This window comes from Lactuca sativa, chromosome 9 (assembly GCF_002870075.4).
Source record: "Lactuca sativa cultivar Salinas chromosome 9, Lsat_Salinas_v11, whole genome shotgun sequence".
Taxonomy (NCBI): Eukaryota; Viridiplantae; Streptophyta; class Magnoliopsida; order Asterales; family Asteraceae; genus Lactuca; species Lactuca sativa.
In genome coordinates, this window is record NC_056631.2 from 176,432,126 (window position 1) to 176,457,933 (window position 25,808).

Genomic DNA, 25,808 nt, shown 5'->3' on the forward strand with positions numbered 1-25,808 from the left:
CAACTCCTTACTTTCCTGGTGCAATGGCTTGTCAATTCAAGCAGCAATGTATTGTGTTGTCATTCGACCGGGGATGACTTGTCAACTCGAACAATGATATGTTGTGTTATAAGTATAGTACACTGCATTCGTCAGTTAATTTTGACTATGAATTGCAGACATATTAGAAGATTGGACTGCAATTTTGTGTAGAAACTACTATAAATTGACCTTAAGTTACATAAATACTTTATTAAATAAACCAATACAGCTGTTCAAATATTGTTTTTCAGATTCTACTCTCTTTGTTTCAATCAAAATGAGTTCTATATCATGGAGCAATGAAGAGTTCTTGGTTCTTACACATGCTTATATTCATGTGTACGAGACAAGCTAGTTGAACGATCCAATGTTTTGGAGCCGTTTAACCAATATTTTCAATGCTGAAAACCGAATGGCTACAAGAAACGATCGTGACGAACTAGACATCTTAGCAAGATGGTATGAAATGAAAACCGAAGTTCTATTATTCAACGATCTTTATACCAAAATTGACGACACCCGTTTAAATGCTACCGAGGAGGTCATCTTGGAAGCTGCTAAGGAGGAATACAAGTCATTAAGTAACGGGTTGGAATTCTAGTTTGAAGCCCCTTGGAATATTTTGAAATATATCCCGTTTGTTTAAAATCTATTTTAGTTTATTATGTGAGTACTAGGTTATTTTCATTTACTAGGTTATTTCGTATGTATTTCGTATGTATTTCGTTTGTTTAAAATCTATTTTAGTTTATTATGTGAGTACTAGGTTATTTTCATGTACTAGGTTATTTTCATGTATTTCGTTTGTTTAAAATCTATTTTAGTTTATTATGTGAGCAACTCGTATGATTAATTTGAATAAATAAATGCCCATTGCATTAGTTTTCACAATACATTAGTAACAATGATTCCATGAACCATTAAAAACATTACAACAATTACATGAAAAACGACATAATACGAACAAAGCATTAACATAAAACACAAGTCCATGGGTTATTCTTAACAGAAATTAGAGCGGTCTACATGAAATACTGTTTATCTTTAACAACCTTCCAAACTTCCTCATATTCGAAGTCTTTGCCGTCATGCTCACAGATGTAAAAATCTGTAACAACTTCCAAGAACTCTTCTTCATCACGATAACGAACATTGTTACTTTTAGCATAAGTACATGCTCGATTGAACCATGTCACTTCTTCCTTTACATCTATCCACTTAGTAACAACATCTGATTTTTCTCTTTTTTGTCCTTCTCCCATCTCATGGTTAAACAAAGATGTTATGCGAGTCCATTCATCACCAATTAGGCAATGTGGGGGAGCAAGTAACGATACACCATCCTTAACACTTAGCCAACATCGTGTTAGAACTAACACCTCGTTTGTCGTCCATGGCCTTTCAGAATTGGAACCGGGTACTTCATTCGAAGAACTTGCTGCATTCGACGACATTTCTAATAATGGGAGTTTGTTTCGTTTAGGTGATTTGGGTGTTTGGTTTTTAGATCTTAAACATCTATTTATATAAATAAATAGACTATGAATTAATACTTTGACTACGAAATGGTTATATTTGGACTACGATTTTCAGCTTTATGCAGTGTTTTATCATGTCAAACTGTCATTTATCTCTTGTCACTTAAGGGTCCCACTACGATGTGCAGGTTACTACAGTGACCTGTCATTACTCTCTAGTCATTTAAAGAGTTGGACTTCTCATTACTGTCTAGTATGTATAAATACCACTTATAGCTCCAGTTTAATACAATATCGACTTTATTATGAGTTCCTCACACAAATTCGAAATTTGCTCATGCAACGAAGTCGATTGTTACTACTGTGATTCAGTAGACCCTTTTTTTACACCCTCTTCAGCCGGGCCATATATGTCACATGAAAATTTTGAAGAATTAAAGAAGGCTGAAGCACAATAAGAAGAGAACAAAGAGTCATCCCGACTTCTCATTCAACTTGCTAATGATATTGAGTCGGAATGCAAACAAGCTCAAGAATGGATTGACCTCAATCAAAACAAAATCAAAGAGCATAAATATTGGATAAAAAACAGTAAGAAGGCAATCAAAACGACTGAAAAACGGCTTGCTGAGAAGGATGAGCAGTTGATACACATTATGGTAAAAAAGGATCGTTTCAAAGACAAAATGAGAATTAGGGATGACTATATAACAATGGAGAAAGAGAAGTACCCATTGCAGTTCCATGAGTTTAAAAATTAGTTACAAAGTTGTTGTAATATTATCATGAAACAGATTAGGTTGCAAAAAGATCGTTTGTTGTTTTTTAAATAACATGTTGTAACTGTTAAAAAAAATCTACAAACTATATTTTATAATATAAAGGCTTCATTCATTGTTATAATCAACAAACTTAACTAAAATATGAAAGCATAGCAATGTCTTGTAAGAGTTAATAAAAATATTACAATACATAATAAGTAAACAACTCATCATTACTCTTAATTTCAAGGTTGTTTTATATCAAAATCAGCGTTATAGGTTTGTGAGCAACCCGCTGAACCACCAATATTATATGCCATTTCTGCAGTAGAAATTATGTGACCTGCTCTGCTACCGCACGCCCTTCCAGTACAATTATTTCTCGTGTGTCCTAGTTGACTACATGTAGAACACTCTTTTATAATTGGACCCTCGCCTTGGGATGGAATGCGGTCTGTGTTTCTTGGCCTGCCTGGCTGATGTTTATCCATTATAGGTGGCTTAACAATCATCAAATCATCGGGGATCTCCCATTCGGATGGCTTTGGCAGAGGGTTTATTGATTCCTCATATGTTTTCCTCAGTCTTTCGGTAAGGTAAGCATTTAATGCAAACCTCGAGCAGTCTTGGTAATTGTTCACTGTTAAACATCTTATGACATGACCACAAGGTATCCCATCAAGTTGCCAATGCCTACATGTACATGTCATATGTTGAAAATCAACAATCACATTTTGTGCCCTCTTTTTGACCTCGCATTTCGTATTTGAGATCATGCGAACATCCCATTTGGTAAAAGTTTTCTTGTTTTCTTTTACAACTTCATCCGCCCAAGGGGTAAGTATTGTTGTTGCTTCCGCTAAAAAAACAACCAAAATGAAGAAGTTAAGATCAATAACATCAAAACTAATAAAACATTAATATTACAAATTTACTTAATACCTACAAAGTTACGTCTTTGAAACCACCATTGTTGCATTGTAGCACGAAAAAAATCGATCAACATAAGTATTGGCACCTTACGTGCGTGTCTAGATAATGCATTTATAGACTCCGCACTGTTGGACAACATAAGATTATATCGGTTCCCTTTAAAATGTGCCCTTGACCAGGTTTCTGGATTTATACTTTTTAAGTACTCCCATACTGGTTCTTTTGTCTTTTTCATAACATCCATGGCAGCATCAAAAGCATCAACTGTGTACGCCCTACACGCCTCCCAAAAAATTCCTTTAACCGTCTTACTCTTGCCGAATCTAGATACTATGTTGAAATACAAATGGACACCACATATTCCATGATGAGCGTGAGGAAAAATGTTGGCAACGGATGTTGCTATAGATGGAGACCTATCAAATATAATTGTAAGCTCCTGCATATTTCCTATGCAATCATGTAGTTTTTGAAAAAACCATGTCCAAGAATCGGTACACTCATTTTTGCATATACCATATGCAACCGGTAATATTTGGTTTTGTCCGTCCTTAGTAACTGCAAGTAACATGGTACCTTTGAACTCGCCCTTTAGGTGAGCTCCATCTACTACTAGGGTCGGCTTACAAAAATTGACAAAAGCGCGTACCTACAATACATTGTATATCTATTCAAATACACCAAAATAAATATTAAAAAATTAATATAATATGATAATACTAACCGAGCAACCGAGTGCGACGTACAAAAACTCAAAGCGATCATCAGCATCTGTTTTAATATGTGTGACAATACCCAGATTATGTTTGGCCAAGTTGTGACAATACGCCAGAAGTTTGGTAAAAGAATCCTCTCTCGTACCCCTTAACGACAACAATGCATATTGGTTCGCACTCCATGCCTGATGGTATGAGATATTGATATTCAATTGAGCATTCATATCATTAACAATTTTTTTTCCCCGAAAAACTCTACTATAGTCTTCAGCCAAAACATCAGCAACATATTCACCCAAAACATATTTGTTTGCTTGTCGATGATTAGGTTGCAACAATGTTGAAGAACATGTGTGTACATCAACAAATTTATTTACTTGGAAAAGTCCATCAGAATTTTTAATTACTTTTGCTCTTAGTAACCAAGAACAATTTTTCGAAACACACACAGCTTCATACCTTGATTTGGTGGATCTACTTGTCCTCGTCTGGAAACCTTCTCGAAGACATTTTTTACCAGTACACTGCTTTAAAAGTTCTTTGTTCTTAAATATACTCTCACATTGAATCTTTTGAAGATTCATGTCTACCATTTGTGTTGGGATATCTTCATTAATATCAACTGGCCATGCTGGTACAGGGGGCATACTGTAACGCCCGCAGATCCGGGCTAGTCAATTTAGAGTCAATAGGGGTCGAAAACGACTTTTCGAAAAAAAGATTATTTAGAATAAATAATCTTAACCAAGTTGTAGAAGATGTCACAGGGTTTCCGTACATATAAAGAACGCCGAAATCCGAGTTATAACGAAGAAGTTATGACCCGTCGAAGTTTCGCGTCGGAACCGGCACGACGCCGGGAAGCGTAAATAGTAAATTTATGATAGAGCGAGATTTAGATTTAGCGCTCTAAACGAAAGTCGTAGAATATGTTAAACTAAGAACTTCGATAAAAAGAACGCCCAAATCTGACTTCGTATGAAGAAGTTACGATTTTTCGAAGTTTCGAATTAGCAGTATACAGTCCGAAATTCGAATATTAGATCGAGCGATTTTTAGCCGACACAACCTAAACGAGAATTGAAGATCTCATTATTAGTAGCGTAACAATAAAAAGACAGACGAAAATGGACATCGGATGAAGAAGTTATGAGATTATAACGGACCAGTCCTGTCCTGGCCTGTTAAAAATATAACTTTAAAAATAAATTCAAAATTAGCCGAAGGAGTCTAAACGAAAGTTGTAGAGTGCGTCTCCACCTACGCATGGATATAAAGAACGTCAAAAACGGAGTTCGTATGAACGAGTTACAAATTATAATAGCATATTTACGTATTAAAATAAAGTATAAATCATATATACGTATGTATATATACATATGTATATATCATTAGAAAGGTATCGACGATGCGGTCATTATAAGACTAATGTTGAGTTCTTTCGACATTAGTTTAGTACAAATATCTTTAAATCTATTTAAAATAGTATTATAAAGGGGTGTTTAGTTGTTTATATAACTATAAGGTCATTAAGTAATTATGGGGGGTAGTTTTTGTAAATTCAATTACTATAAATAAGAGGCTTGGGCTCTCATATTTCTTGCACCATTCTCTTGATTCAAGAGTCTTTCTCTCCTTATCCCCCGAGCATTTCGGTCCCTCGTGATTCGACTTCTCTTTCTGTAATTTTAGTATAGTAAGGTGAGCGCTGAAGCGCTGCACGAATCTTTCTTAGAAAGATTCAGGGACGAAGTTCTGCCCCTGCAGAGCCCGACTCCTAGCTAAAATCCCCTTGTAAGTAAGTTATGCTTACCCTATTTTAAATATAGTTTATATTTAAAATTAGTATTGTTATTATAAATTTATAATAAATATTTGAGCTATTATTATGACTTATATAAGTGTCGTTATAATATCTTTTTAACTACTCGCGGTACGGGGAATCTGGTTTAAAGGGCCGCATAGGGTTGTTGGATTTCAGAAGTGCTATATGCCAAAATGGTCATGCCCTCCGGTGTTTTATGTCTGGCCCCTGTCTGTACATAGTGGTTGGAAAGTATTGTTTAAACGCTTATATAATAATAATAATAAGACTAAAAATTAGTCATGGTAAATATTAGACTAAAATCTAGTGGTAATAATACTAGGTTTCGTCGAAGGAAATTATTTTAAAGTAAACGAAGCGCTGTCCGAGTACCGAGTCACCACCTTCTCAAGTGAGTGCATAGTTACTTTCATCTTACACATAGATTTGAAGTATTTTATATAAACTACGTGCTATGTGTGCACATTATCTGAATACTTGCTGTCTATGCTGGTTGAACGTTTTATACATGTTTTAAAGGACTTAAACTATATACGTATTTTATATATACGAAAATGTTGGGTATGAGATGGGTAGATGAATGATGAGAGATAGAAGATGACGTGAGTATACATTGGCAGCTACAGACTTAGTGCCTATGGGACAAACACCGGTAGCTATGGACTTAGTACCTTTTAGACGTTGGTAGCTATGGATTTAGTACCTGTAGGAATTTGTAGCTATGGACTTAGTACCTGTTGAACATTGGTAGCTATGGACTTAGTACCTATTAGATAAAGACTGGTAGCTATGGATTTAGTACCCGATGAATAGACTATAGCAACTATGGAATTAGTGCTTTATGAACGAACATTGGCAGCTATGGATTTAGTGCCAGTCCCATAACCCTAGAAGTAAGGGACTTCGGAATAAACGAATGCAGGATAGATGACTCTTCGGTTAAATCCTTAAAGAGTAAAGAAGATAATGGGGATGGGTAATTGGGTTGATTGTTTGATTGAACATAATAATTATATTATTGTGGGTTGAAAACCCTATGTACTCACCAGGTTTCCCAACCTAACCCACTCAGTTTATGTATATCACAGGTGACGAAGTGAAGTGACATTACACTGAGAGATTTAAAAGAGATGTAGATCACTAGTGTAAATCATTGTAAGTTTTGTTTATGCTTATGTTTCGGTATTAACGATGACATCCCAAACATTTTAAAATGAAATAAATACGTTTCTTCGAAAATGTTTTAATAACGTATTTACCATGTTTTTCTGGGAACAAATTCCGCAACCTTTTTATAAAATGAAGTACTCTGATTTTTATAAAGCATAAACAAAATCGGTCTTTTCTGGCCGTGATTTTGGGGATGTCACAGTTGGTATCAGAGCATTAGTTTAAGCGAACTAGGAATATGGATTTATTTCTAGACTTAAACTTAGAATGTTAAGCGATGATTGTGAGGTGTGAGCACCAGCTTATTTTAGGAATTGTGCCTAAAATGCTTTTATGTGCTAAATGCTTTGTGCATGATATGTTGTTAATTGTTCGGATCTATGGTCTGTTACCGACCGGATCTGGAAACCTTATGTGTTTAGGATTCTAAACGTACGACTACGGTATTAGAACTAGCATGTAAATGTTTCGGAGTGATAAGGATGATTTAAACGTCAAGTAAAGGTCTAAATTCACCTTATTCGGTGTATAGATCGAGATGGTAAGGACCCAAAGCGGAAATGTAAACGCAAATGGGAACAGGAACCAACCCCCAGTAGTTCAGCAAATACCTGTTGTAGAAGAAGTTGCGCCTGAGCCAGTCACCATGGCTGGAGTTCAAGCCATGATTCGGGCTATGTTGGCTGAACAAAAGGAAGAAATGAGACGGATGTTGAATAGGGACGAACCTACTATGCCCATTGAGCAACCCGAACTGATTCCCGAGCAATCTGAGGAAGGGAAATACAGCCGCCAAGTGAGTCAAGTTGGGACTCAAGGTGAGCAAAGGGATGGCCCAGAAGGGAGAAACAACAAGGATGGGCGGATGTACAAGAACTTCTTGGGTGCGAAACCACCAAGCCTCTCAGGAAGCCCAAAGCCGGTTGAGATTATGGATTGGATCTCTGAGATGGAGATGGTGTTTGAGAGCTGCAGCTGTAATGAGAAACAGAAGACTGTCTTTGCAGTAAGACAGTTGAAAACTGGAGTCTTGAGCTGGTGGAAGCTATTGGCAGATACGATGCCACGAGGAGAAGCCTTAAGGATGTCGTGGGAAGAGTTTTTGGAACAGTTGAAAATGCAATACTGCTCGGAGGTAGATCTGATAGACCTAAACAACGAGTTTCAGAACCTGAAGAAAGGGAAGATGAGTGTTGATGAGTATGCCACCGCATTTACCGAGAGGATGAAGCTATTTCCCTACTTGGTGCCTACTGAACTCTCCAAGATTGATAGGTTTGCTAACGGACTGCCCACTGACTTTGGTCCAATGGTCAAAATGGCAACTACCTTAAAAGCAGCTATTAGGGCAGCTAAGAACGTAGAGGCCCAGATAAGAGAAAAGGGTCTAGAAAAAGATAAGGCAGGAGAGAAGCGAAAGTTTGAGGGATCTTCGAGGTCGAACAAGGAAATCAAATTCTCAAAACTCGGAGGAGCAGATGGAGGTGAAACAAGATGGTGTGATAAATGCAAGAAGAAGCATGGTGGGAAGTGCAACGAAGAAGTGACTTGTTACAAGTGTGGGAGGACGGGTCACTATTCCAAAGACTGCACACATAATGACAAAGTATGCTACGGATGTGGAGGCAAGGGGCATATGTCCAGAGACTGCCCAAGGAAAAATAAAGCAGCAAGACCAGAAACGCCACCAAGACCAAGGGCATTTCACATGATCCTCGATGAAGCAGAGAACCATGCGAGGAATCAAGAATGAGGACTTCTTACCCGAAGATCGGATTATGCAGTAGCCATAGTTTCGTATGATGTAGCCTAGTAGAGGCATAGTCTAGGGTGAACTTGAACACCTATGTAATCGTTTCAAGAATTAATATAAAACCTTCGTTTTGTTATCTGATGTGTTGAATGATTGTATGATTTGCTGCATGGTGACTTGGGAAACTGCGAGACAATACTTGGGACGAGTATGAGTAGGTGTGAATGGTAGTAGAGGCCTATACTACCGGAAGCACAGGACTCACACTTGGATCAGGGAAAGTCACAAGGTTACCAAGAAGCTAGTAATTGATTTCGTTTTATTCAAGTGTGTTGTTACCATCGTTTCGGTAATGACTAAGAAGATTGTTGATATTCCGACCCTAGTGGTCATATCGAATCGAGTCCGACTACAATGAGTATGTTGTGTGGTTCAGAGGACCAAGTTTGATGTAGCGTCCGACTTAAACCAAACGGTTGAAATCAAAGCGATCAATAGAAGTATCGCACTCGTTGTTAAAGAAGTTGGTGGCTAGAAATGCCTAATGTTAAAGTGTGATTATATCACATTAGAACATGAAGGAAGGCATAGTATGTTTTAGAATTTAACTTTAAGAGACCTAAGTCTAAGTGTTGCAACATACGATGATAGGTCATTAGAATATGACACATCGATCTATAGTAGTAATAAAAGAACTTATCTCAAGTCTGTATCCAGCAAGGATCGAGATTGTGACTTGAAGGTCATAATTTGGAGTCTAACCTGAGGTAGAGAGCAGGTGCACGATCGAGTACTCTTACAGTCAATGAGTTTAAGAGATAGAATTGAAGGAATGTACAAGTTATAATTATTACCTAGGATGAAGAGATGACGTATGGAGTCATTATATGACCCTGTTTCGTTGATGATTCCGGGACGTAATCATCCAAAGGGGGAGATAATTGTAACGCCCGCAGATCCGGGCTAGTCAATTTAGAGGCAATAGGGATCGAAAACGACTTTTCGACAAAAAGATTATTTAGAATAAATAATCTTAACCAAGTTGTAGAAGATGTCACAGGGTTTCCGTACATATAAAGAACGCCGAAATCCTAGTTATAACGAAGAAGTTATGACCCGTCGAAGTTTCGCGTCAAAACCGGCACGGCGCCGGGAAGCGTAAATAGTAAATTTATGATAGAGCGAGATTTAGATTTAGCGCTCTAAACGAAAGTCATAGAATATGTTAAACTAAGAACTTCGATAAAAAGAACGCCCAAATCTGACTTCGTATGAAGAAGTTACGATTTTTCGAAGTTTCGGATTAGCAGTATACAGTCCGAAATTCGAATATTAGATCGAGCGATTTTTAACCGACACAACCTAAACGAGAATTGAAGATCTCATTATTAGTAGCGTAACAATAAAAAGACAGACGAAAATGGACATCGGATGAAGAAGTTATGAGATTATAACGGACCAGTCCTGTCCTGGCCTGTTAAAAATATAACTTTAAAAATAAATTCAAAATTAGCCGAAGGAGTCTAAACGAAAGTTGTAGAGTGCGTCTCCACCTACGCATGGATATAAAGAACGTCAAAAACGGAGTTCGTATGAACGAGTTACAAATTATAATAGCATATTTACGTATTAAAATAAAGTATAAATCATATATACGTATGTATATATACATATGTATATATCATTAGAAAGGTATCGACGATGCGGTCATTATAAGACTAATGTTGAGTTCTTTCGACATTAGTTTAGTACAAATATCTTTAAATCTATTTAAAATAGTATTATAAAGGGGTGTTTAGTTGTTTATATAACTATAAGGTCATTAAGTAATTATGGGGGTAGTTTTTGTAAATTCAATTACTATAAATAAGAGGCTTGGGCTCTCATATTTCTTGCACCATTCTCTTGATTCAAGAGTCTTTCTCTCCTTATCCCCCGAGCATTTCGGTCCCTCGTGATTCGACTTCTCTTTCTGTAGTTTTAGTATAGTAAGATGAGCGCTGAAGCGCTGCACGAATCTTTCTTAGAAAGATTCAGGGACGAAGTTCTGCCCCTGCAGAGCCCGACTCCTAGCTAAAATCCCCTTGTAAGTAAGTTATGCTTACCCTATTTTAAATATAGTTTATATTTAAAATTAGTATTGTTATTATAAATTTATAATAAATATTTGAGCTATTATTATGACTTATATAAGTGTCGTTATAATATCTTTTTAACTACTCGCGGTACGGGGAATCTGGTTTAAAGGGCCGCATAGGGTTGTTGGATTTCAGAAGTGCTATATGCCAAAATGGTCCTGCCCTCCGGTGTTTTATGTCTGGCCCCTGTCTGTACATAGTGGTTGGAAAGTATTGTTTAAACGCTTATATAATAATAATAATAAGACTAATAATTAGTCATGGTAAATATTAGACTAAAATCTAGTGGTAATAATACTAGGTTTCGTCGAAGGAAATTATTTTAAAGTAAACGAAGCGCTGTCCGAGTACCGAGTCACCACCTTCTCAAGTGAGTGCATAGTTACTTTCATCTTACACATAGATATGAAGTATTTTATATAAACTACGTGCTATGTGTGCACATTATCTGAATACTTGCTGTCTATGCTGGTTGAACGTTTTATACATGTTTTAAAGGACTTAAACTGTATACGTATTTTATATATACGAAAATGTTGGGTATGAGATGGGTAGATGAATGATGAGAGATAGAAGATGACGTGAGTATACATTGGCAGCTACAGACTTAGTGCCTATGGGACAAACACCGGTAGCTATGGACTTAGTACCTTTTAGACGTTGGTAGCTATGGATTTAGTACCTGTAGGAATTTGTAGCTATGGACTTAGTACCTGTTGAACATTGGTAGCTATGGACTTAGTACCTATTAGATAAAGACTGGTAGCTATGGATTTAGTACCCGATGAATAGACTATAGCAACTATGGAATTAGTGCTTTATGAACGAACATTGGCAGCTATGGATTTAGTGCCAGTCCCATAACCCTAGAAGTAAGGGACTTCGGAATAAACGAATGCAGGATAGATGACTCTTCGGTTAAATCCTTAAAGAGTAAAGAAGATAATGGGGATGGGTAATTGGGTTGATTGTTTGATTGAACATAATAATTATATTATTGTGGGTTGAAAACCCTATGTACTCACCAGGTTTCCCAACCTAACCCACTCAGTTTATGTATATCACAGGTGACGAAGTGAAGTGACATTACACTGAGAGATTTAAAAGAGATGTAGATCACTAGTGTAAATCATTGTAAGTTTTGTTTATGCTTATGTTTCGGTATTAACGATGACATCCCAAACATTTTAAAATGAAATAAATACGTTTCTTCGAAAATGTTTTAATAACGTATTTACCATGTTTTTCTGGGAACAAATTCCGCAACCTTTTTATAAAATGAAGTACTCTGATTTTTATAAAGCATAAACAAAATCGGTCTTTTCTGGCCGTGATTTTGGGGATGTCACAGTTGGTATCAGAGCATTAGTTTAAGCGAACTAGGAATATGGATTTATTTCTAGACTTAAACTTAGAATGCTAAGCGATGATTGTGAGGTGTGAGCACCAGCTTATTTTAGGAATTGTGCCTAAAATGCTTTTATGTGCTAAATGCTTTGTGCATGATATGTTGTTAATTGTTCGGATCTATGGTCTGTTACCGACCGGATCTGGAAACCTTATGTGTTTAGGATTCTAAACGTACGACTACGGTATTAGAACTAGCATGTAAATGTTTCGGAGTGATAAGGATGATTTAAACGTCAAGTAAAGGTCTAAATTCACCTTATTCGGTGTATAGATCGAGATGGTAAGGACCCAAAGCGGAAATGTAAACGCAAATGGGAACAGGAACCAACCCCCAGTAGTTCAGCAAATACCTGTTGTAGAAGAAGTTGCGCCTGAGCCAGTCACCATGGCTGGAGTTCAAGCCATGATTCGGGCTATGTTGGCTGAACAAAAGGAAGAAATGAGACGGATGTTGAATAGGGACGAACCTACTATGCCCATTGAGCAACCCGAACTGATTCCCGAGCAATCTGAGGAAGGGAAATACAGCCGCCAAGTGAGTCAAGTTGGGACTCAAGGTGAGCAAAGGGATGGCCCAGAAGGGAGAAACAACAAGGATGGGCGGATGTACAAGAACTTCTTGGGTGCGAAACCACCAAGCCTCTCAGGAAGCCCAAAGCCGGTTGAGATTATGGATTGGATCTCTGAGATGGAGATGGTGTTTGAGAGCTGCAGCTGTAATGAGAAACAGAAGACTGTCTTTGCAGTAAGACAGTTGAAAACTGGAGTCTTGAGCTGGTGGAAGCTATTGGCAGATACGATGCCACGAGGAGAAGCCTTAAGGATGTCGTGGGAAGAGTTTTTGGAACAGTTGAAAATGCAATACTGCTCGGAGGTAGATCTGATAGACCTAAACAACGAGTTTCAGAACCTGAAGAAAGGGAAGATGAGTGTTGATGAGTATGCCACCGCATTTACCGAGAGGATGAAGCTATTTCCCTACTTGGTGCCTACTGAACTCTCCAAGATTGATAGGTTTGCTAACGGACTGCCCACTGACTTTGGTCCAATGGTCAAAATGGCAACTACCTTAAAAGCAGCTATTAGGGCAGCTAAGAACGTAGAGGCCCAGATAAGAGAAAAGGGTCTAGAAAAAGATAAGGCAGGAGAGAAGCGAAAGTTTGAGGGATCTTCGAGGTCGAACAAGGAAATCAAATTCTCAAAACTCGGAGGAGCAGATGGAGGTGAAACAAGATGGTGTGATAAATGCAAGAAGAAGCATGGTGGGAAGTGCAACGAAGAAGTGACTTGTTACAAGTGTGGGAGGACGGGTCACTATTCCAAAGACTGCACACATAATGACAAAGTATGCTACGGATGTGGAGGCAAGGGGCATATGTCCAGAGACTGCCCAAGGAAAAATAAAGCAGCAAGACCAGAAACGCCACCAAGACCAAGGGCATTTCACATGATCCTCGATGAAGCAGAGAACCATGCGAGGAATCAAGAATGAGGACTTCTTACCCGAAGATCGGATTATGCAGTAGCCATAGTTTCGTATGATGTAGCCTAGTAGAGGCATAGTCTAGGGTGAACTTGAACACCTATGTAATCGTTTCAAGAATTAATATAAAACCTTCGTTTTGTTATCTGATGTGTTGAATGATTGTATGATTTGCTGCATGGTGACTTGGGAAACTGCGAGACAATACTTGGGACGAGTATGAGTAGGTGTGAATGGTAGTAGAGGCCTATACTACCGGAAGCACAGGACTCACACTTGGATCAGGGAAAGTCACAAGGTTACCAAGAAGCTAGTAATTGATTTCGTTTTATTCAAGTGTGTTGTTACCATCGTTTCGGTAATGACTAAGAAGATTGTTGATATTCCGACCCTAGTGGTCATATCGAATCGAGTCCGACTACAATGAGTATGTTGTGTGGTTCAGAGGACCAAGTTTGATGTAGCGTCCGACTTAAACCAAACGGTTGAAATCAAAGCGATCAATAGAAGTATCGCACTCGTTGTTAAAGAAGTTGGTGGCTAGAAATGCCTAATGTTAAAGTGTGATTATATCACATTAGAACATGAAGGAAGGCATAGTATGTTTTAGAATTTAACTTTAAGAGACCTAAGTCTAAGTGTTGCAACATACGATGATAGGTCATTAGAATATGACACATCGATCTATAGTAGTAATAAAAGAACTTATCTCAAGTCTGTATCCAGCAAGGATCGAGATTGTGACTTGAAGGTCATAATTTGGAGTCTAACCTGAGGTAGAGAGCAGGTGCACGATCGAGTACTCTTACAGTCAATGAGTTTAAGAGATAGAATTGAAGGAATGTACAAGTTATAATTATTACCTAGGATGAAGAGATGACGTATGGAGTCATTATATGACCCTGTTTCGTTGATGATTCCGGGACGTAATCATCCAAAGGGGGAGATAATTGTAACGCCCGCAGATCCGGGCTAGTCAATTTAGAGGCAATAGGGATCGAAAACGACTTTTCGACAAAAAGATTATTTAGAATAAATAATCTTAACCAAGTTGTAGAAGATGTCACAGGGTTTCCGTACATATAAAGAACGCCGAAATCCTAGTTATAACGAAGAAGTTATGACCCGTCGAAGTTTCGCGTCAAAACCGGCACGACGCCGGGAAGCGTAAATAGTAAATTTATGATAGAGCGAGATTTAGATTTAGCGCTCTAAACGAAAGTCATAGAATATGTTAAACTAAGAACTTCGATAAAAAGAACGCCCAAATCTGACTTCGTATGAAGAAGTTACGATTTTTCGAAGTTTCGGATTAGCAGTATACAGTCCGAAATTCGAATATTAGATCGAGCGATTTTTAACCGACACAACCTAAACGAGAATTGAAGATCTCATTATTAGTAGCGTAACAATAAAAAGACAGACGAAAATGGACATCGGATGAAGAAGTTATGAGATTATAACGGACCAGTCCTGTCCTGGCCTGTTAAAAATATAACTTTAAAAATAAATTCAAAATTAGCCGAAGGAGTCTAAACGAAAGTTGTAGAGTGCGTCTCCACCTACGCATGGATATAAAGAACGTCAAAAACGGAGTTCGTATGAACGAGTTACAAATTATAATAGCATATTTACGTATTAAAATAAAGTATAAATCATATATACGTATGTATATATACATATGTATATATCATTAGAAAGGTATCGACGATGCGGTCATTATAAGACTAATGTTGAGTTCTTTCGACATTAGTTTAGTACAAATATCTTTAAATCTATTTAAAATAGTATTATAAAGGGGTGTTTAGTTGTTTATATAACTATAAGGTCATTAAGTAATTATGGGGGGTAGTTTTTGTAAATTCAATTACTATAAATAAGAGGCTTGGGCTCTCATATTTCTTGCACCATTCTCTTGATTCAAGAGTCTTTCTCTCCTTATCCCCCGAGCATTTCGGTCCCTCGTGATTCGACTTCTCTTTCTGTAGTTTTAGTATAGTAAGATGAGCGCTGAAGCGCTGCACGAATCTTTCTTAGAAAGATTCAGGGACGAAGTTCTGCCCCTGCAGAGCCCGACTCCTAGCTAAAATCCCCTTGTAAGTAAGTTATGCTTACCCTATTTTAAATATAGTTTATATTTAAAATTAGTATTGTTATTATAAATTTATAATAAATATTTGAGCTATTATTATGACTTATATAAGTGTCGTTATAATATCTTTTTAACTACTCGCGGTACGGGGAATCTGGTTTAAAGGGCCGCATAGGGTTGTTGGATTTCAGAAGTGCTATATGCCAAAATGGTCCTGCCCTCCGGTGTTTTATGTCTGGCCCCTGTCTGTACATAGTGGTTGGAAAGTATTGTTTAAACGCTTATATAATAATAATAATAAGACTAATAATTAGTCATGGTAAATATTAGACTAAAATCTAGTGGTAATAATACTAGGTTTCGTCGAAGGAAATTATTTTAAAGTAAACGAAGCGCTGTCCGAGTACCGAGTCACCACCTTCTCAAGTGAGTGCATAGTTACTTTCATCTTACACATAGATATGAAGTATTTTATATAAACTACGTGCTATGTGTGCACATTATCTGAATACTTGCTGTCTATGCTGGTTGAACGTTTTATACATGTTTTAAAGGACTTAAACTGTATACGTATTTTATATATACGAAAATGTTGGGTATGAGATGGGTAGATGAATGATGAGAGATAGAAGATGACGTGAGTATACATTGGCAGCTACAGACTTAGTGCCTATGGGACAAACACCGGTAGCTATGGACTTAGTACCTTTTAGACGTTGGTAGCTATGGATTTAGTACCTGTAGGAATTTGTAGCTATGGACTTAGTACCTGTTGAACATTGGTAGCTATGGACTTAGTACCTATTAGATAAAGACTGGTAGCTATGGATTTAGTACCCGATGAATAGACTATAGCAACTATGGAATTAGTGCTTTATGAACGAACATTGGCAGCTATGGATTTAGTGTCAGTCCCATAACCCTAGAAGTAAGGGACTTCGGAATAAACGAATGCAGGATAGATGACTCTTCGGTTAAATCCTTAAAGAGTAAAGAAGATAATGGGGATGGGTAATTGGGTTGATTGTTTGATTGAACATAATAATTATATTATTGTGGGTTGAAAACCCTATGTACTCACCAGGTTTCCCAACCTAACCCACTCAGTTTATGTATATCACAGGTGACGAAGTGAAGTGACATTACACTGAGAGATTTAAAAGAGATGTAGATCACTAGTGTAAATCATTGTAAGTTCTGTTTATGCTTATGTTTCGGTATTAACGATGACATCCCAAACATTTTAAAATGAAATAAATACGTTTCTTCGAAAATGTTTTAATAACGTATTTACCATGTTTTTCTGGGAACAAATTTCGCAACCTTTTTATAAATTGAAGTACTCTGATTTTTATAAAACATAAACAAAATCGGTCTTTTCTGGCCATGATTTTGGGGATGTCACACATACCGTGAAAAAGGTTATTGGGAAACTTAGCTTTAACTTCATCACCCAACTCATCTCTATCGGAATTGCTTTGTAGCTCGGTTATATCTAAACATACATCACCAACATCAACATAATGCCCGTAAACATGATTTTTTTCATTTTTTTGACTTGAATTTTTTTCTTTTTAGTTTTATCTACCACACACCTACTTATAACTTTAACTTCTTGTTCGGCAATATCATCACAACGACCACCCACATCATCAAGATAAGTACCAACATCATCATCACCAACATGCTTGTAATTCTCAGGATCCACATAGTGAATATGTGAATAACTAACATTAACATTTTCAGCAACACTGTGAAACTGAGGTACACTAGGAGTATTGAAAGTACCTATCGGATGGTTGCTCCTTTTATAACTGCATAAATTACCAACAAGCTGGTTTCCAATTTCACCACCCCCATTAACCTCCTCAACTTCATCAACCACCACAAACACTTTCACAGCCCTTCCTCCACTACATTTGATTACGTTTATCAACATTCTAACATCCATGTCTTCAACTATAGCTATATAATAATTTAATTCAGGATGGTGGAAACGAAGACTAATTCTATATTTGTCTAACAAACCAATTTTGCTTCTTACCAAAGATACAAAATCACTATAACTAATATACTCAGAAAATATCAAAGCAAGTTCAGAAATACCTCCCTGTGGACATATGTATTCCAGATTAGTTCCATTAACTTGCCATCTCCCACCGGTTACAAGACAAACCAAATATTCAATCATTTTTTGAGCAAATTGTAGAGAAAGTTCCTAAACAAATAACAACCAAAATGATATTTTTCTACAAAACTTTTTATATAGCAACATGATTTCGTAGTCAAACCAATTCATTTCATAGTCAAACTAAAAAAATACAAAAAAAACCACAATTTCGCAGATAGAATGAGAGTAAATCGCAGATGGACCTATTCCATCTGCAATTTTACCCCTATATATACAGAAAAAAAAATTAAAAGCACCTGCGAATGTACAAGCACCTAAAGCACAGCTATGCTTTAAGTGCTTGTACATTCGCAGATGAGATGCTGATTTCGCAGATGGGGCATCTCCATCTACGAAATTGTGGGCTAATTTTGTAATTTTGATTTTTTTTGGCTATTTTTGTAATCCCATTAGTGTAAATGGCTATTTTTGTCATTTTCTCTATTACCTATTATTAACCATAATATCACTAAATATACTATTCAATCTCATTTTTAATTAAATTTAATTCAAAAATACAATGAAAATTCATCGAAAATATATTTTTTTAAACTAGTTTTTTTACTCAATAAAAACAATACATTAATTTAAAAAACAACTTAAAATAAAATAGAAAAAAAAAATATAAATATAAACACAAACAACTTAAACTAGTTTTTTAAATCTCATTTGTTATAAAATCCATTTTAGGAAATCCTTAAATTTTAACCAAACTTTGAGGTGTGTAAGCGGTTTGTGGTGTTATGTGTGCATATCGATGCATAGCCACAACAACTGGATCGATATCGTCTTCGTGTCCGTTGATTATAACAGAGTTATAAATTCTGACGAACTTGCGATATTTTACGCTCATATCGCAATACTTGGAACATATTTCATCAATATTACGACTCGGATAACCCATTAAATCGTGAAAAACGTTATGAACTCTTTCCCAAAAATCTCTAGACACACCACTACTTACGTCTCTTGAAACTAACACCCATGCTACTACAAATTCTCTTCTTCCTCTTCCGACAAATTCCACATTTTGGGAACCATGGTTATTGAAAGATAAAGCAACACAAATGTGTGATTGTGAGAAAATACTTGTGTGGGATAAAAGAATGTGTATTGTGGTATTTGTATAATAGGTTTATAAAGATTTTTTATTTAGGTAAATTGCAAATCAAATTCAATTGGTTATTGTTCTGTGTTGTATGCACCACGAACGACGACGAACACGGAAGACCACAAATTGTTGGGGTGGTGTGCACGGCGGTTTTCCATGGCCACGTAAACAACAACATTGCTTTTCCTCAGTATACCAGATCGTCTAACCACAACAACATTAAGATTGACTAGTTGGTAAAACGGGTTAGGTTTTTATTTTTACATCATATCTATTTTCCATTTTACTTTATGGAGGATTGTTTTATTTTTATTTTTATTTTTATGATTATTTTTTTGGAAAGATAAATTTATTCTATTTCTAAACTATTCATTAATCTAATTATCTTTCATGACTTGAACTCTCGATCTCAAAAAGAATGACAACATCGAATACCATTGAACTATAAACCATTTGATTTGATAAACACAAAACCTTTAGAATATTTGACCGTTGAAACGGTCAAAATGCGATATAAAAAATATTATTTTATGTCTCTTTTATTTTATTTATGTTTTGTATGTGCGTGAGAGATAGAGAGATAGAGAGAGGGAGAGAAATTTGTGTATATCATTATGATTTGATAATCTATATGAATAAGATACCACCCTATAAAAAAATTGTTAGACACTTCACTTTAATATAACATATGTTAGTCTATACTCTATTATATTGCATAACCATTTGATTATCATTTATTTATTATTTTATTACGAAACCTATCATTTATACCCCATTTTTTTTATTATAATACACTTATACTTATTACTTTTTAGGTAAACAATAATAATAATCCAAACATTGTTTTCCTTCAAAAGTGTTTTTGTGACATCTCCATTTTTACGGCCAGAAAAGACCGATTTTGTTTATGCTTTGTTTGAAAATCAGAGTAACATTTTAAATAAAAGTGTTGCGGAATTTGTTCTCAGAAAAACACGATAAATATGTTATCAAAACATTTTCGAAGAAACGTATTTTATTCATTTTAAAACGTTTGGGATGTCATCGTCAATACGGAAACATAAGCATAAACGGAACTTACATTTATTTACACTAGTGATCTACATCTCTTTAATCTCTCAGTGTAATGTGACTTCATATCGACACTTGTGATATAAATAAACTGAGTGGGTCAGGTTGGGATCCTGGTGAGTACATAGGGTTTTCAACCCACAATAATATAATTATTATGTTTAAACAATCAAGCAACCAACCCAATTACCCATCCCCATTATCTTCTTCATTATTAAGGATCTACCTTAAGAATCAGCTATTTCTCGATCATTCGTTCCTAAGGAATCGACACAAAGTCCATCGTTGCCACGGTTTACACAACGGGCACTAAGTCTGCATAGTCGCCAGGGTTTAGGCATCAAGTCTGCATGATCACCAGGGTTTAGGCATCAAGTCTGCATGATCACCACGGTTTAGGCATCAAGTCTGCATGATCACCAAGGTTTAGGCTACAAGTCTGCATGATCACCAAGGTTTAGGCATCAAGTCTGCATGATCACCATGGTTTAGGCATCAAGTCTGCATGATCACCAAGGTTTAGGCACCAAGTCTGCATGGACGCCAGGGTTTAGAGTACACCGGGTGAACACATCGTTTACAACACCTACAGGTTGCAAGCCTGCTAGTGTTCCACTGGACTGTCTAGAATAGTCTGTGGTTGTCATCCATACTCTGCTGAATGACGGGGCCATCATTTGGAAAAGGCTTCTCACATCGTCCACCTCTCACCCTCACCTCGTGGTCTATAACACCTCTCAACTCATCATCAAACTCATACTCCATCTAATACATCTACCCATGTTTTACCCCAACATTATCGTAGATATAAAATACATATACAGTTTAAATCATTTAAAACATGTATAAAATCGTTCATCCAGCATAGACAGCAAGTATTTAGATAATAAGCACACATAGCATGTGATTTATATAAAATACTTCATATCTATGTGTAAGATAAAAGTAACTATGCACTCACTTGCAAGGTGGTGACTCAACACTCGGACAACGCTTCGATACTCTCAAAACAATTTTCCTTCGATAAAACCGAGTATCAATACCACTAGGGTTTAGTCTAACAATAACCGCGATAAATTAATAGTCTAGCTATTATTATTATTATTATATAAGTGTTAAATAACACACAATATAACTCATAATAATAGCTCAAATAATTATTTTAAGGTCCTAATAATGTTATTATAATTAATTAGAATCTATATTAAAAATAGTGTAGGCGTAGCTCACTTAGAGCGAGTTTTTCGAAAAATCGAGCTTCGCTGGAGCAGTGTTCCTGAGCCGAAAGGCTCTTTTCTAAGAGCCGTCAGGCGCTCTGGGGCTTCCGCCTCGTGCTAGGGACTTACCCTAGGCTTTGGGGGGTTAGGGTGGCTTAGAGAGAGAGTTTAGAGAGAGAAAGAAGTGGGGAAAGGTATGGGAAATGGAGGAACCCGACACCTCTATTTATACGCTGAATTCCTGATGGACTCGCCGAGTAGGAAGACCTACTCGCCGAGTTGGGGCATGTGGCAACCTTCTGGTGGTGCCACGTGTCCAATTCTGATGGTGCCACGTCACCCCTATCATGTATCAGCCTTCAAACTTAGAAAAAATCATAACTCTCGCATACGAGATCCGTTTTAGACGTTCTTTTTTTTCAACGTGTAGGGAAAATCAAGATGTACAACTTTCATTTAGACTCCATTGGCTAATTCTCGACCGATCTCAAATTTAACAGTAGGAGGAGTTTAGACTGCCAAATGACCGCGAAGAATTTGTAACTCCTTCATACGGACTCCGTTTTCATATGTATTTTTACTGTTGAGTTCCTATTAATGAGATCTTCAACTCTCATTTAGGTCGTGTAAGCCAAAAACCGCTCGAACTAAAAATCGAGTTTCGGGCCGTGCACTGCTAAGCCAAATCTTAGAAAATTCATAACTTCCTCATACGAAGTCAGATTTGGGCGTTCTTTTTTATGTTCTCGGTTTAACATATACTAAAACTTTCGTTTAGATTGCTAAGGCTAAAAGTTGCTCCATCATAAATTTACTATTTACGCTTCCCGGTGTTGTGCCGGTTTTGCCGTAAAACTTCGACGGGCCATAACTTCTTAGTTATAACTCGGATTTCGGCGTTCTTTATATGTACGGAAACCTTGAGCCATATTCTACAACTTGGTTAAGACTATTTAATATAAATAATCTTTTGCCAAAAAGTTGTTTTCGACACTTATTGCCTCTAAATTGACTAGCCCAGATCTGCGGGCGTTACAATTATCCCCCCTAAGGATGATTATGTCCCAGAATCATCAACGAAACAGGGCAGTATAATGACTCCATACGTTATCTCTTCATCCTAGGTAATAACTGTAACTTCTATGTTGCTTCGAACGGGTATCTAACTCTTGGACTCCTTGACTGCAGGCGGTGCTCGGTCTTGCACCTGCTCGTTGGACTTTCAATCATGACCTTCGTCTCACAACCTAATTCTTTATCAGAGACTCTTTCTTCTTCTTAAAAAACTTAGGATAAGTTAATTTGATTACTATAATCGACCGATGTGTCATGTTCTAATGACCTATCATCGTATGTAGCAACGCTTAGACTCAGGTCTCTTAGACTCAAATTCCAGAATGGAATAGGCCTTCCTTCATGTTCTAATCACATCTTAAAAGGTAGAAATTCTAGCTACAAGCAACCGTCGCGATACCTCTACCCATCACTTCGATTATCTTTTACTTCAATCCTATAGCTTAAGTCACATGTTACATCAAACTTGGTTCTCTGAACCACGTAACATACTCTTCGTAGTCGGACTCAATATGATACGACCACTAGGGTCGGAATAACAACAATCTTCTTAGTCATTACCGAAACTCTGGTAACGACATGCTCGAATAAAACGGAATCAATTATTGGCTTCTTGGTAACCTTGTGACTTTTCCTAATCCAAGCGTGAGTCCTATGCTTCCGGTAGTATATACATCTACTACCATTCACACCTACTCATACTCGTCCCAAGTATTGCCTCGCAGTTTTCCAAGTTACCATACAATAAAATCACATAGCAATTTAACACACCAGATAACAAAACGAAGGCTTTATTATTTCTTGAAACTATTACATAGGTGTTCAAGTTCACCCTAGACTATGCCTCTAATAGGCTACATCATACGATACTATGGCTACTGCATAACTTGATCTTTGGATATGCAGTCCTCATCCTTGATTCCTCGCAAGGTTTTCTGCTTCTTCGAGGATCATGTGGAATGACCTTGGCCTTGGTGGTGTGTTTGGCCTTGCTGCCTCGTTTTTCTTTGGGCAGTCCCTAGAAATATGCCTTTCTTTGTTACATCCATAGCACATCTTTTTGTTGGACGCACACTTGATGGCATAATGCCCCGTCTTTCCATATTTGTAGCAAGTCACCTCCTCGCTACATTTCCAGAAGTGCTTCTTTTTACATTTCTCTCACCACTTGTTTGCGCCTCCTCCTCCTTCTTCAGTCTTTGAGAATTTCCTTTCTCTGTTGGATTTTGAAGATCCTTCATGCTTCCTTTTCTCGCCAACTTCAGCTCTCTCCAGACCCTTTTCCCTAATCTGGGTCTCAACATTCCTGGCTGCCCAGATGGCCCCTTTCAAAGTGGTTGCTTGCTTGACCATTGGTCCAAAGTCTACTGGTAATCCATGGGCAAACTTGTTGACCTTGGAGAGCTCAGTTGGAACTAGGTAAGGAACAAGCTTCATTTTCTCCGTAAAACTTGCAGCATACTCGATGACACTCATCCTTCCCTTCTTTAGATTCTGAAACTCGTTATTGATCTCCATAAGATCCTGCTCAGAGCAGTATTGCATCTTTAACTGCACCAGAAAATCTTCCCATGACATCTTGCTCGCTTCTCCTTTGGGCATCGAATCGGCTAGTAGCTTCCACCAGCTTAGTACTCCAGATTTCAACAGAGGAACCGCAAGAGCGGTCTTCTGCCTGTTGCTACACTCGCAACTCTCAAACATCGTCTCCATCTCAGAGATCCAGTTCATGACTTCCACCGGCGTCGGGCTTCCAGATAGACTCGATGGTTTGGACGCCATGAAATCCTTGTATTTGCATCCACATCCATCATTTCCTCCATCCTGGTGGTTTTGCCTAACTATCGGTGGGTTGGCTTGACCAACAGTCCCACTGTAGTTTCCCTCCTCAGTCTGCCCTTCGTTCAACTCGGGCTGTTCGATCTGTATGGTCGCTTCCTCTCAATTTTGTTGGAGCAAACGCCTGGTTTCCTCCATTTGGCGATCCAACATCGCCTGGATCATCGCTTGCACTCCGGCCATCGTTATTGGCTCAGCAGCGGCCACCACAACCGGTATTTGCTCAATCATTGGGGGCTGATCTCAGTTCCCATTTGCATTCACGTTTCCGCTACGGGTCCTTGCCATCTTGATCTATACACCGAATAAGGTGAATCTAGATCTTTATGTAGGATTGACGTTTAAATCATCCTTATCACTCCGAAACGTTTACATGCTAGTTCTAATATCGTTGTCGTACGTTTAGAATCCTAAACCCATAAGGTTTCCAGATCCGGTTGGCAACAGACCATGGATCCGAATAAATATCAGCATATATGGCACAAAGCATTTAGCGCATAAAAGCATTTTAGGCATAATTCCTAAAATAAGCTAGTGCTTGTGTCTATTCAAGTGTATTACCTAAGACACACTCCTCACAATCATTGCTTAGCATTCTAAGATGAAGTCTAGAAATTTCCTACAAATTTCTAGTTCGCTTAAACTAATGCTCTGATACCAACTGTGACATCCCCATTTTCACGGCCAGAAAAGACTGATTTTATTTATGTTTTGTTTGAAAATCAGAGTAACATTTTAAATAAAAGTGTTGCAGAATTTGTTCCCAGAAAAACACAATAAATATGTTATCAAAATTTTTTCGAAGAAACGTATTTTATTCATTTTAAAACGTTTGGGATGTCATCGTCAATACAGAAACATAAGCATAAACGGAACTTACATTTATTTACACTAGTGATCTACATCTCTTTAATCTCTCAGTGTAATGTAACTTCATATCGACACCTGTGATATAAATAAACTGAGTGGTTCAGGTTAGGAAACCTGGTGAGTACATAGGGTTTTCAACCGACAATAATATAATTATTATGTTTAAACAATCAAGCAAGCAACCCAATTACCCATCCCCATTATATTCTTTATTCTTAAGGATCTACCCTAAGAATCAGCTATTTCTCGATCATTCGTTCCTAAGGATCATCCTAAGGAATCGACCCAAAGTCCATCGTTGCCACGATTTACACAACGGGCACTAAGTCTGCATAGTCGCCAGGGTTTAGGCATAAAGTCTGCATGATCACCAAGGTTTAGGCATCAATTCTACATGATCACCAGGGTTTAGGCATCAAGTCTGCATGATCACCAAGGTTTAGGCATCAAGTCTGCATGATCACCAAAGTTTAGGCGTCAAGTCTGCATGATCACCAAGGTTTAGGCACCAAGTCTACATGGATGCCAGGGTTTAGAGTACACCGGGTGAACACATCGTTTACAACACCTACAGGTTGCAAGCCTGCTAGTGTTCCACTGGACTGTCTAGAATAGTCTGTGGTTGTCATCCATACTCTGCTGAATGACGGGGCCATCATTTGGAAAAGGCTTCTCA